Source organism: Vitis vinifera, chromosome 13, assembly GCF_030704535.1.
Source record: "Vitis vinifera cultivar Pinot Noir 40024 chromosome 13, ASM3070453v1".
Lineage (NCBI taxonomy): Eukaryota > Viridiplantae > Streptophyta > Magnoliopsida > Vitales > Vitaceae > Vitis > Vitis vinifera.
The window spans coordinates 9,811,576-9,824,877 of NC_081817.1; the positions used below are offsets into that span (position 1 = coordinate 9,811,576).

The 13,302-nt window shown below is 30.8% G+C and overlaps 2 long non-coding RNA genes across 3 annotated transcripts; one reads left to right on the top strand and one right to left on the bottom strand.

Moving 5' to 3' along the window:
- Nucleotides 1-118: 118 nt before the first annotated feature.
- LOC104881195 (uncharacterized) lies at nucleotides 119-5,065 on the bottom strand. 2 transcript variants are annotated; one of them, XR_787188.3, is made up of 6 exons: nucleotides 4,716-5,065; nucleotides 3,928-4,540; nucleotides 3,620-3,717; nucleotides 1,492-1,569; nucleotides 734-811; nucleotides 119-404 (listed from the first exon to the last, which is right to left on the bottom strand). It is a non-coding gene; the product is annotated as an uncharacterized LOC104881195 (long non-coding RNA). The 2 variants fall into 2 exon arrangements; XR_787189.3 differs by lacking the exon at nucleotides 3,620-3,717 and having other exon boundaries at nucleotides 298-404.
- A 2,906-nt stretch (nucleotides 5,066-7,971) lies between these two features.
- On the top strand, nucleotides 7,972-9,958 carry LOC109123720 (uncharacterized). The gene is made up of 4 exons (XR_002031506.2): nucleotides 7,972-8,053; nucleotides 9,454-9,630; nucleotides 9,712-9,816; nucleotides 9,884-9,958. It is a non-coding gene; the product is annotated as an uncharacterized LOC109123720 (long non-coding RNA).
- Nucleotides 9,959-13,302: the final 3,344 nt, after the last annotated feature.

A 13,302-nucleotide genomic window follows, 5' to 3' on the forward strand; every position in this document is an offset into this window, starting at 1 on the left:
GTTCTACTATTGAGTCCTTTTTTTTTTTGTTCTTCTCATTTTGGAAATTGGGAAGGATGTTGGGTTCTGGTTGGTTGTTAAGAAAACCAGTTGTTCACAACCATTGTTGAAATTATCCTTGAAATAGTTAAGGGAAACTGATTTTGTTTTATACAATACCAAAGAGAGTTATACAAGACATTCAAATGATTTCCTATATTAATTAATTTCATATGACTCTTATTATTTGCAATAGTAACACTGAAAATCAAACAATAACATTAGTTGATGGTTTATGGTAATTATGTTAATGTCATCCTTCACCAAAATCCGGAGTTCCTTGCAGATAACATGCACGCAGCTCACATTTCAGCTTGCCCCACCTTGCATTAACTCTCTTACAAGGAAATATTGGTTTATTAAGGCTGTTGAAACACAAAACAATTGCAAATTAGCACAAACAAAACCAACTTGCATGTTGAGCAACACCCATTCTGGTTTATGAGAAACTTGGTTTCATTCATCAAATTAGAAACCTGAATTGATTTGGTAAAATGGGTCATGTTGAAAACCCAGCAGAAAAACAGATGGTTGGCTACCTATTTGGTTTCATCTTTGTATCCATTGTATTTTCAAGAGATGAATGTTCAAACTAGTAGATGAAAAACCAACTAGCAGGGGGGATTAGGAGAATATGTATATGAAACATTAGTAAAATAGTAATTCTATGGAACCAGTATGGGTAATCTCTCACCTTCTGTTAACGACATTGTGCACGTGACATAGCCACTGTGAGAACTCAGCTTGAGATCCAGCTTGTACAGGATTGGCTCTGTCAATGATTCACATAAGAAATACCCATTTTTTAACAAGATTACGAGATATATCCAGGTAAGATACTTTTCTATCTGAGAAGGTGCAAAAAGTGCATAAATGAATGTCCTGGAAAGTTAGTTTCCTTATCTTTGGTTATCCATATATCTATTTCTGTCTATATAACCATACATACATATACACATTGACCTTTAACATTAAAATGATCAATAATGCTTTTTCCCTACCAATTGGATCTACTCCATCTAGTTTCACCCATTTCAGAATGCAGATGTCATACTTGGTTAGAGATGTGAAATGGAACATTTTCCCATCAACTCCAGCCACATCTTGGCCTTCTCCTTGTGCATTTAGACATTTGATTTAAACCCAACTTAAATCCTTCTGAAGACCATACCAATCACAAATTACCAAGTTTGACAAGTTAAAGTACATGAAGCTATTAACATACTTCAGAAATAGTGTTTAAAATTCAAGTTCAGATAAACTATTATGGCAGAGATTATCAAATACAGTGGTTTTGCTTTTAAGTTTCTTAGATTAGTTTTGCATCAAGATTGTCCAAATTAGATTGATTTGAAGTAAATAACAATTGACAGTTGAGACCTAAGTAGAAGTCAACCAATTGATAATGTCAAAATCATATCCAAACCTCCAAAGCAACAAGTTTAAACAGACCTGAGCTGCAAGAGTATGGAGAAAAGTCCAAGTAGCCCTTCCAAGCTCTACTTCACTCACATGATTAGCTGATTTTCCCTGAACAAATAATTAATGAAATAATTTAGCAAGAAAGCCAAGTCTTACATGATACCATATGATAGAATAAATTCACCAAGTAGATGCAAATATGAATAGATATTTGTATTAGAACACAAATAAGGCACTAAGAATCCTATATCTGGTATGTGTAGAAGGTTTCACAAAATCATCAATTTTGACATGGCAAGTTCAATGTAGCATGATAGAAGTACCAAACCGAGAGAGATAGCATAAAATAGGGAAAACCCACTTGAACCAACAAGCCAGTCACAAAAAACCAAACTTTAGATAAGGTAGTACTTGAGGTCCCTTAAGGTAGTACCTAAGGGCCATTAAGGTAGTACCTAAAGGCTCTTAAGGTAGTACCTAAGGTATAGTCCCAAAAAACCAAAGGTGGACCACTTGAGCACACAAGAGAACCACATAATGACATAGTCTAAGGGTCACAAAGGAAGGCCCGAGGCTTGGGAGAGGTAGAGTTCAAGTTTACCTTAAGGTAGTACCTAAGGTCCCTTAAGGTAGTACCTCAAGGCCATTAAGGTAGTACCTAAGGGCCCTAAAGGTAGTACCTAAGCTAAAGTCCCAAGAAACCATTGGTGGACCACTTAAGGAATGAAGAGAACCACATACTGGGATGGTCCAAGGGTCACCAAGAAAGACCCGAGGCTTGGGAGAGGTTGAGTTCAAGTTTACCTTATGGTAGTACCTAGGGTCCCTTAAGGTAGTACCTCAAGGCCACTGAGGTAGTACCTAAGGGCCCTTAAGGTAGTACCTAAGCTATAGTCTGAAAAAACCATTGGTGGACCTCTTCAACACTGTAGAGAACCACATGATGGGATGCTCTAAGGGTTACCAAGGAAGACCCGAGGCTTGGGAGAGGTTGAGTTCAAGTTTACCTTAAGGTAGTACCTAGGGTCCCTTAAGGTAGTACCTCAAGGCCACTAAGGTAGTACCTAAGGGCCCTTAAGGTAGTACCTAAGCTACAGTCCCAAAAAACCCTTGGTGGTCCACTTTAACATTGAAGACAACCACATAATGGGATGCTCTAAGGGTCACCAAGGAAGACCCGAGGCTTGGGAGAAGTTGAGTTCAAGTTTACCTTAAGGTAGTACCTAGGGTCCCTTAAGGTGGTACCTCAAGGCCACTAAGGTAGTACCTAAGGGCCCTTAAGGTAGTACCTAAGCTACAATCCCAAAAAACCCTTAGTGGACCACTTGTGGAATGAAGAGAACCACATAATGGGATGGTCCAAGGGTCACAAAGGAAGGCCCAAGGCTTGGGAGAGGTTGAGTTCAAGTTTACCTTATGGTAGTACCTAGGGTCCCTTAAGGTAGTACCTCAAGGCCACCGAGGTAGTACCTAAGGGCCCTTAAGGTAGTACCTAAGCTACAGTATGAAAAAACCATTGGTGGACCACTTCAACACTGAAGAGAACCACATGATGGGATGCTCTAAGGGTCACCAAGGAAGACCCGAGGCTTGGGAGAAGTTGAGTTCAAGTTTACCTTAAGGTAGTACCTCAAGGCCACTAAAGTAGTACCCAAGGGCCCTTAAGGTAGTACCTAAGCTACAGTCCCAAAAAACATTTGGTGGACCTCTTGAGCACTCAAGAGAACCCCATAATGGGATACTCTAAGGGTCACAAAGAAAGGCTCGAGGCTTGGAATTTAATAATTCACTATGATATGATGTAAAATTTTGTAACATGGTAGTTAAAGGTTGCAAGCATTACACTACTGAAAAATCATGTCAGATGAAGTAATAATCAATATAACCACTTCATATATACGCCTATGATTCTCAACAAATGCATCAACAAAAAATTGCGGGACATGCTTGAAGTAGAAAGATAGATAATTAGTAAATTTCACATGTCAAATTAGAGCCAAATAGATAGAGCAACTATTGCGTGAGAAGGTCAAAGGGCCATCAAAGGGGTGTTAGATGTTTCTAGTTGCAAGTTTCTTCTCCAGCTATGGAAGAGTAGTACCAGCTTACTGTGTTTTCACTCAAGTAAATGATGCAAAGTCAAAAAAGGAGAACCTACCCTATTACTTCCTTTATATCCATTCTCTTTTTTGGATTTGTCCATCTCTTTCTCCCACAACTACTTGACACAATTGTTTAGTTACTTGCATAGAACTTCTGAAAATCCAATATAAGCAATGAGGCTAGGCAAATGAGAAATCATGTGAATAAAAATCTAAAACTAGTATCTTTATTCAAAAATGCAATGAAAAATAGCCACTATAGTAGGAAAATGACTAACAATACAAGCATTATGCATGCATTAATACAACTATTTGAAAATAATATGGGATTTAAACCCCAATGAGCTGGAATAGGAAATTTCACCGTCAAAGTGGAAAATATTATCATTTTTATGCACTCTCTGCTGACTCCTTTTTATGTTCCTAAATTGCCCCTTCATGCCTCCAAGTCACCAACAACGTGCCGATACTTTGTGAATTTAGCAGCAATCTTGAATGAGTCTTCAAATTAAGCTCAAAACAAGGAAGTATTGCATAGGAAATGAGCACAAAAATCTTCAGTTCATCAAAGTAAATGAGGAATACCAATAATATTATAGAATATCAACATGAACCATACTGAAATATTGGCCGCAATATTGATATTGATTTGTCCAAATGTATGTTCAGTAAGATTTCAGAATTGACACTCATTGATATTGATGGTAAATAGGCGTATCAGCTTATCCTACGACCATGTAACCTATGCCCGGACAATCTAGCAAGTGGTGGCATAATTCAATTTTTTTTACACATGGAAGTTGTCAGTTACCTCTCATTAATAAGCCAGTCAATGTAATACCACATCAATGATCCATAAAACCAGCGAGAAAAAAAGAAAGAAAGAAAGTTGAAGTACTCATCTAATCATATTTTTTGAAGTAATCCGAGGAGCTTTGATGGCACCAATTAAAATACTTCCAGTTATATAAATTCCCCTAAAAATGCAGCAATAACGCAACCATCAAAACAACGATCCAACAAAAAAAAAAAAAAATCAAATATAATGTATCGATTTAACCTAAACCTCCCCTGGTTTGACAAGAATGCAAAAATTTTATTAGTTGTTCTATTTTGGTGGATTTTGCAGGGGAGGAAGGGAAAAGAAAGTACCAAGCGGCACCCAAGACGGAAACGCCGATGCCGATGGCGATACCGATGACGGAGAAAGTGGAGGGTGAGATCTGAACCAATGCGCGAGACCATGAGCTCGATGCACCCACCATTGATTCTGATTACCAATTTTCCCCGGATCTGATCTTCGTTTTAGAAATTAGGGTTTCTGGATCAAGTAATTTGGGGAAAAGGTTACGAAAATGGGAGACGAGAATGTTACAGAAATGAAAGAGGTTAGGTTTTACAACATTTTGGGTTTCTGAGATTGAGAATGGGAGAGAGAAGGGGAAAAGCAGAATACGAGAGAGATATTGGTTTTGTGGCTTTTCGAAGGGTTTTTCTCTTTTGAATTTTCAGATGTGGAACGCTTAGCTGCCAAGATGAAGGGTATTTTTGGTATTGAAATACACATAAGCTGAAAGTGCATGATTCTCCAAATATTTTCTAATTACATTATCAATTTTGAAATATGTAAAATTGGGTTCTCAAAACAGTATTATTACCATATTGGCACATGAAAACACAACTTTCCCTTGATTTTTCTTTGGTTAGAATACCCAATTTATGTTGACTCTTTTTCCTATTAAGCGTGACAATTTATTTTGCAAATATTAAATATAAAAATTAATATAAAATTTATTTTAAAAATATATTTAAAATATTAAAAACAGTTTAAAAACATTTTAAGTTTGAAATAGATTTTTATTTTATAAATGTGAAAGAATAATTTTTAAATGCTTGATACCTTTATGTTTATTATTTTGTACCATCAAATTTTAAAAAAGAAAAAGGTTAACAAACATGAGTGATATATCTTAATTCTAAAAACAAAAATGTAAAACCAAAAAAAAAATTATAAATTTTATTATTTACCCATTTTTCTAAAGACAATTTCATAAAAAGGAATTATTACTTTGGACTGTATTTGGCAATTATTTCTGATAATAGATTTAAAAAAAATAAGTTTTAATATTTTGTGTAGTGGAGTCACATGTTATCTGCATCCTAACTATCTAAGTGCTTAAATGTTGTTGTAGGTTAGATGGGAAGTGGAGGACTATTTATAGGCTATAGGATAGTAGTGAAGTGGAGAAGTGGAGAAACTGTCATATCCCCAATCATTATCCCTAAATTGTTAGCTACTTATAGCATGTCAAAATATTGAACATTACCACCCAATCGGTGGAGAAAAAAAATTAAAAAGCGGGGAAAAAATCCATTAAAAAAGTGTTAAGGAGGAAAAAAATCCATAAAAACTTATTGCTATATATTTAAATGTTTCTGATATATATAATTAGAATCAAGGATAAAAATACCAATAATTACGGATATATCGGTATTTCAATTTTAGGGATATATCAGAAATATCAGAGAAATATCAATGAATATTTTTTCACAAATATCGGTGGAGCGAAAATTATTTAACATTCATAGGAATGCTTGGAAAAACTGTAAAAATGATAAAATAAGCAAGAATACACATTTTTAAATTATTTTGTAAGTATAATTGACATAGATATGATAAAAAGAAAAAAAAATTAATAAACAAATATATATCGGTAGATTCGATATTTCAATTTTAAGAATAATAAATATGCATTTTGGAAATGTATAAAATTAGAATTGAGTTCAAAATTTTTTTTTATTGAATAAAAATAATTTATACATATAACATTGCAACAGGACTTAGTATCAAAATGAAGATTGATATGGTTCTATCATGATGTTAGATGAAGGGAGCCTATCTTGTTGAAGACAATATTTATTTTCAAATTTTTAAAATACTTTTATTATATATAAAATGTTTTATTACATTTTAAATGAAAAATGCAAATAATTTTTATACAATATTTTATTTGAGATTTAATTTCTACAATTTTATTAAAAATATGTTGTAAAATTTTTTTCTATTAACATTAATTTATTTAAATAATTAAAATTATTAATAATTTATCTTATGAAATTAATTTTAATTTCTAAAATATGGCCTATAGAAAGTGAAATTTATGATTTCATCAAGATGGACAATTAATATATATTTTTATAGAGGGAGGAAAATTGTTTTCATAATTTGTTTCCTTGTTTTTTTATTTGTACTAAATCTAAAAATCAAAAGGCCACTCACTTCCTCTGACTCGACCATGAAAAAGCCATTTCTCAAGTTGCCTTCCACAAGAGAGAATCCCTAAAAAGGCCATTTTTTCCTCTGCCACTCTCAGTCAAACCCAGGTACTAATCTAGTGAGGTTATTATTTCTATTATTATTATTGCAATCCCCATTTGATTCCCATTAAAATCCATTCCCCATTCCATTTCCGGGAAGATTCTTCCTCGTTTGATTTTGGAGACAATCCATGCAAAAACCCCATGGAAAACCATAAAAAAAATGTTTTTTTCTTTGCTCTGTGTGGTTTCTGGATGTGTTGTAAGGGTCTCTTAGCTTTTGTGCCATTGGATTTCAATTTTTTGAACCCTAACTCCACGATTTTTGAGGCAGGCTAAAAAACTCAACCTTTGCCTGCAAATCATGGTATTACCGAATAGAATCTGATGGTTTTTTTAAAAAAAAAAAAAAAAACGGATAGCTTTTGTATCCTGTGCGTGGGTTAGAGTGGTAGGAAATATCAATAAATTTTCTGAAAAATCGGTAAAAATACCAATTAATACCGAAATATCGGATAAATTTTGGAGAAATTACCGAAATTTCCGTGGACCAATAATTGGTTACGAATTTTGTGTTGGAGCCGACTGATCAATGATATTTCTCTCCAAAATAGTATTTTAGTTTTAATTATTATGAAAGCAATGATAAAAAAATTCATTAAAAAAATATGACAAATTTTATGTTAAAATTATTTATTAATCAAAAATTGTTTCTATGAAAAAGATAAACATGAAATATGAAAATTCTAAAATTATTGAAAGAAAAATATTATAAAATAAATATCATAAATAAATTAAAATGGATATTTTATAATTCTAATTTATTTATTACAAAATTCATTATAAAATATTTTATTGCTATGTAATAATGGTCCATAATTTCCATCCCATTGTAGAAATAAAGCAAAGCTTTCTCAAACTGCATTGGTACGCAATGATGATCCTATTTTTTTTAGCCAAAAAGTAGAACAAGAAACATGAAACCTAGATAAGAAAAAAACAAACAAACAAGGGGAAAAAGAACTAAGAGTTTTATTATTGGAGATTGATGTTCTATTTGTTGTTTAAAAGTTCATCTCCTTGTACCAAAAATGCAGGTCCTCCTAATCATGGGTTAGCTTTTTAATTTCTCAATCACTAGAGGACAATTTCAAGGGACAAGTCTTGTTAAGGTAATTCTTTACTCTCTCTAGTTTCTCTCTCTCTATACTTTGCAATGAAACTCCAACTTGTCAATACTTCATTTTTTTTAATGGACATTGAACATAAATAATCAAACTTGCAGTTGAGTTATTTGATGGTTAGTAGATTTGGTCTAGTGGGTGGGTTTACTTTTGATTTAATTTGATTCCATTGAATGTGACGTTGATGACTTTATATTTTGAGTATTAACTTTTGTTTGTTTGTTGCCAAGTGTAATTAAATTTCTCTACTCATGAGTTTTTAAGTAAATATATTTCCATTTTCCTTTACTAGGCAAATAACAAATATGTTAAAGGAATTAAATGTATTTCATTTTAATGTGTTTATGATACTTAGATAGGATTTAAATAAGTTCATGCATGAAACATTAGACTTCCCGTTCTAGCATCCTTGTATGACAAAAATTTCTATTACATGCTAAGGACATTTAAGTTGTCAAAGAATGCAAATGGTTCATTGATGAACTAGTTTGACGTTGACAACTTCTAACTTTGTCTAGAATGTGAATGAGACTTTTTTTTTTCTACAAATGATGCTTGAATTGTCCAATTAGACAATATAAGGAAAACATAATATCTTTGAAGTTACGCTCTTATGCTTCATTCATTTTTTAGAAATTTCGACAGTCGTTCCTTTTGTTCTCTGGGTGCATATTTGGACAAAGCTGAATAATATGCCTTCTCCATTTTGTGTACTTGGAGAACTATAGGGAAATGCTGTCGAAATTTTTCTAAAATGAAACGAAACATAATAGTAGTTGAAATGTAGGGATTATGTTTTCCTATATGGGATAGGAACCACCACCTAAACTAGGAAGTTGAAGATGTTATAATGCATAAGACATGTAGTTTAAGTTGATTTTAGTTTAACAAGATAGAATCATGAGAGTTAATTATGTCTCTTGGTTTAATATTTTGATATATAAATTTATTTTAATTATACAGAAATATGCATAATAAATGATCTTCGACGATTCGCTATTGAATAAAGACTTAAAAAAATGTAACATATATTTATTTCTCATTTGTATGGTAGTGCATAAACTAGATACAAGCATCCCCAAAGAAAATCAAATATGAGAATCCTAGAGATATACAACTGTTTTCTAAAACAGTTTCAGCAATGTTGGAGGGTAAACCGGCACCTAAAGTTGACTTTCCAATCAATGTTTTTGGGATGAAATTTCAAACCTTCCTCTTGACAACTGAAATGAAGGATGTAATTTCTAAAAAAGAGTTGACTATGAATTGTATATGTTTCTATATTTGGTGATATTTTGTTGTAAATCTTTATGTTATATTCATGATATAAATAAGTAGAAGCTGTTTTTTTTTTTTAAGTAATTCTAAATTGGGTGATATTTCATTAGGTGGCTGCATGAACATCTGGATGATACACTACATGAGAAAATTATATTTGTTCATCCAGGAATGGTGTCCAAGGTTGGAACAATAGCCCCACAATTTGAAAAAAGAGCAAGGTTCATTGTTGATCGCCTAATTGACTCCAAATTGGCAGATTTGATTTTTCTTCCGTATAACCCAAGGTAAGTTGTTAATTATAATTGTTTTTAATTTCTTAGCCTTATAAATGCTATTTATCTAAATTATATGTTAATATATTGTAGGTTTCATTGGGTTTTGGCTGTAATTGACCTCAAATCACAAATAGTCTACTATTTAGACTCACTATTACAATAGCCATACCAAGATATAAAAGATATTGTGAACATGTAAGTCTACCATAATTTTAGTTTTCATGTCTCAAAATAAACACTAATGTAATCTTATTTTTTGTAGGGGGTTTCGAATTTTTGTATCTCAAAAGAAGAAAGGATCTAAAAAAGAGCTCAAGTGGATAGTTATCGAGGTTACATTTTTTTCTTCTAAACTTTTTGAAGACTTACCTACATTTAAGTTGCTTTCTTGAATTAAAGTTTACTTGATTTTTGAAATGTGAAGATTCTATTTGGCTTTCTCTCACATGAATATATACCTATATATATGAATTTTCTTAGCTTATAATTGTTTTTGTTATTATTTCCTATTCCTAAGTTGAGTTGAGAAGGATACCATATACGTTTGTTTCACCACCTTATGAAAATATAATCTAAATTGCTATGAATACAATGTACTCATTTGTCCATTATTCCACTAGTAATGAAGTAGTACTAAAAAAAACAAAACAAACCTATAGTATTTACAATCCTTTACAACGATTTAGATGTATGTGTGGGTAATGAAGCAATGAGGATTCATTTAGATAGTTTTGATCATGTTACTTAGGTGTGAGTTGTTCTTTATATCTTTCTTTTGGCCTTAGCATGTCTTATATACATCCTATTATTTAGTTTAAACATTTCTTGTAAGGCACAACCTCTCTCTCTCTCTCTCTTTCTCTCTTTAATCTAAACTTTTTACTCTTTTATCCATCTTCAATAAAATTGTTCAAATGTAAAACATTTATTCCTTATAATTACTAATTGCATTTCTCTTCTATAATGTCAATCTATGAGATGTAAAAGGATGCTAATACTACATATTTCCAAATATATTATCAATAATTGCTCTTGAAACTTGATTGATATACCTTAATGAAGTCTTAAAAGTCATGATCTTTTCTAAGGGATATTTTCACACAAACAAAAGTTAACTATTTTTTTTTTTCAAAGTTAATCACTATTCTTAAAAAATATAATTAATCATTACCTTTATCTATTCCTTTTTTTTGTCCATATTTCACATATACATGTTATTTGACATTCTTACATTTTACCCAATTTAACCCTCCAAGTTGTAAATAGGGGAGCTTAGGGTATTATGCTAGACATGTATTGACTTAATTTAGGAGCAAATTTTACTTGAAACTAACATTATGTCATTCATTGTTTTTTTAAATTTAAATGTGAAGGATGAAAAAATTGACCAAATTTATATGTTGTCATATTTGATCGTGAAAATTTATTGATATAATTTTGCTCATAGGGACCCAAATAGTTGGATGGTGTCATGTGCGGATATTTTGTCATGCGATACATGCGAGACATAATTGCAAATAGAAGTCTTCTAACATCTTAGGTTTATTTACCTATGTATTTTCATAAGTACATGATAACTTATACATATATTTAATGTTTCACTTTAACATATTTTCTCTTCTCATATATTTTAGTTTGAAGGGAAAAAAACCTATTCGCGAGCTGAGTTAGATGAAGTGAGATCTGAATGGGTCTCTTTTTTTAGCACTCTTATCTTAGACCAAGTATAGTGGGTATGTGAATTTTATAATTTTTTAATAAATTCTCAAACATAAATTTTAATTAATGTTGCATCTTTTCTCTTTGCAAGGTATAGGGTGACATTTGCAGTTGTTGCAATTTTGAGATTTCATGATCATACGTAAGATCTTATTGTCATGCATAGATGCTGAAGTTTTGGATACTTTTGGGTACATACCTATATCTTTTAAAAGATACATTTGATGAAAGTACCAATTCATGTTTTTTTTTATTATGTATGTTTGTTGGATTCTTTTAGCATAAATTTTCGTACATGTTAATATCATTTTAGTAAAATTTTAAATATAGACTTAAAGTAATGTAGTTTTTTTATCTACTTGCAAGAAGTTGCATAACATTTGTAGTAGTTGGAATTTTGAGAATACAACATCAGCATAGGTTCTTCCTATCATGTATGTAAAGTTGCAATTAGTTTTTTCTTTTACTGGATATTTTTAGGTACATATCTTATCTATATTTTTTCCTTAAAAGTTCATTGCTAGATTTTTATTTTTATTTTAAATTTTTTTTATGTATTTTGGTACATGTTTAGATCTTTTTAATTAGTACTTTTAAATATAAACATAAACTAATGTTGTTTTTTTCTTATTTGCAAGAGGTTGGGTGATATTTGCAACATTTACAATTTTTAGAGTACAAGATCATGCATAAGTTTTTATCATCATGTATAGCTATTAGATTTTTTGGTAAATATCTGTCATTTTATATATATATATATATATATATATATATATATATATATATTTGATAAGAGTACAAGATCGTGTATAGTTGCTTGGTTGTTTATGAATACATTTGGATATATTTGGGTACATGCTTATATCTTTTTTTTTTTAAAGTTTGAAACATAAATATAAAGTAATGTTGTTTTTTTTTTTTACTTGCAAGAGGTTGGGTGACATTTGTAGTACTTGCAATTTTTAGAGTACACGATCATGTATAAGTTCTTCTTATCATGCATAATAATTTAATTTTTGGTTTTTTTTTAGTAAATATCTTATATATATATATATATATATATATATATATGATAATAGTATAAGATCATCTATACTTGCTAGGTTGTTTGTGGATACATTTTGATATATTTAGGATACATATTTATATATTTTTAATGAAATTTTAAACACAAACATAAAATAATGTTACTTTTTTCTTTCTTGCTTGGGGTTAGGTGACATTTGTAGTAGCTGCAGTTTTTACAGGAGAAGATCACGCATAAATTTTTGTTATCATGTACAACTACTTGATATTTGGTTATTTTTGGGTAAATATCTATCATTTTTTCATATACATTTGGATACATGTTTATATCATTTTATTAATCTTTCAAATATAAACATATACTGATGTTTTTTTCCTACTTGCAGAAGGTTAGGTGGCATTTGCAGCAATTATAACACTTTTGAAGGCACAAGATCATGCATACATTATATTTATCATGTATAACTATTGAATTTTTGGGTCCATATTTGCCTTTTTTTTTTATGTATATGTGATGATAATACAAGATTATGTAAGGATATTAAGTTTTTTTTTTTTTTTTTTGTCAATATATTTGCCTACATGTTCATATTTTTAAAAAAAAATATATTTTATACATTCATGTAGTTTATCCATATATATACACACACAACAGGGCTCAATTTTTATGTAGATCATTTGGGCAACATGTTAGGTTGTAATTGACATGTTCCATATGCAACCTTGATATGAAATAAAACAATTTCCTTTATATGAATAAAGAAATCTTGACATAAAAGACATTGTATTCCTTGACATAAGAATAAAGGAACCTTAACATATTAAAATTTCAACTTTCAAAAAATAAAAAAAAAATAAAAAAAATCCTTGACATATGTGTAAATTAAATTTAAAAGCATATACAACAACATTGACATATATCATACTTAAGCTTAA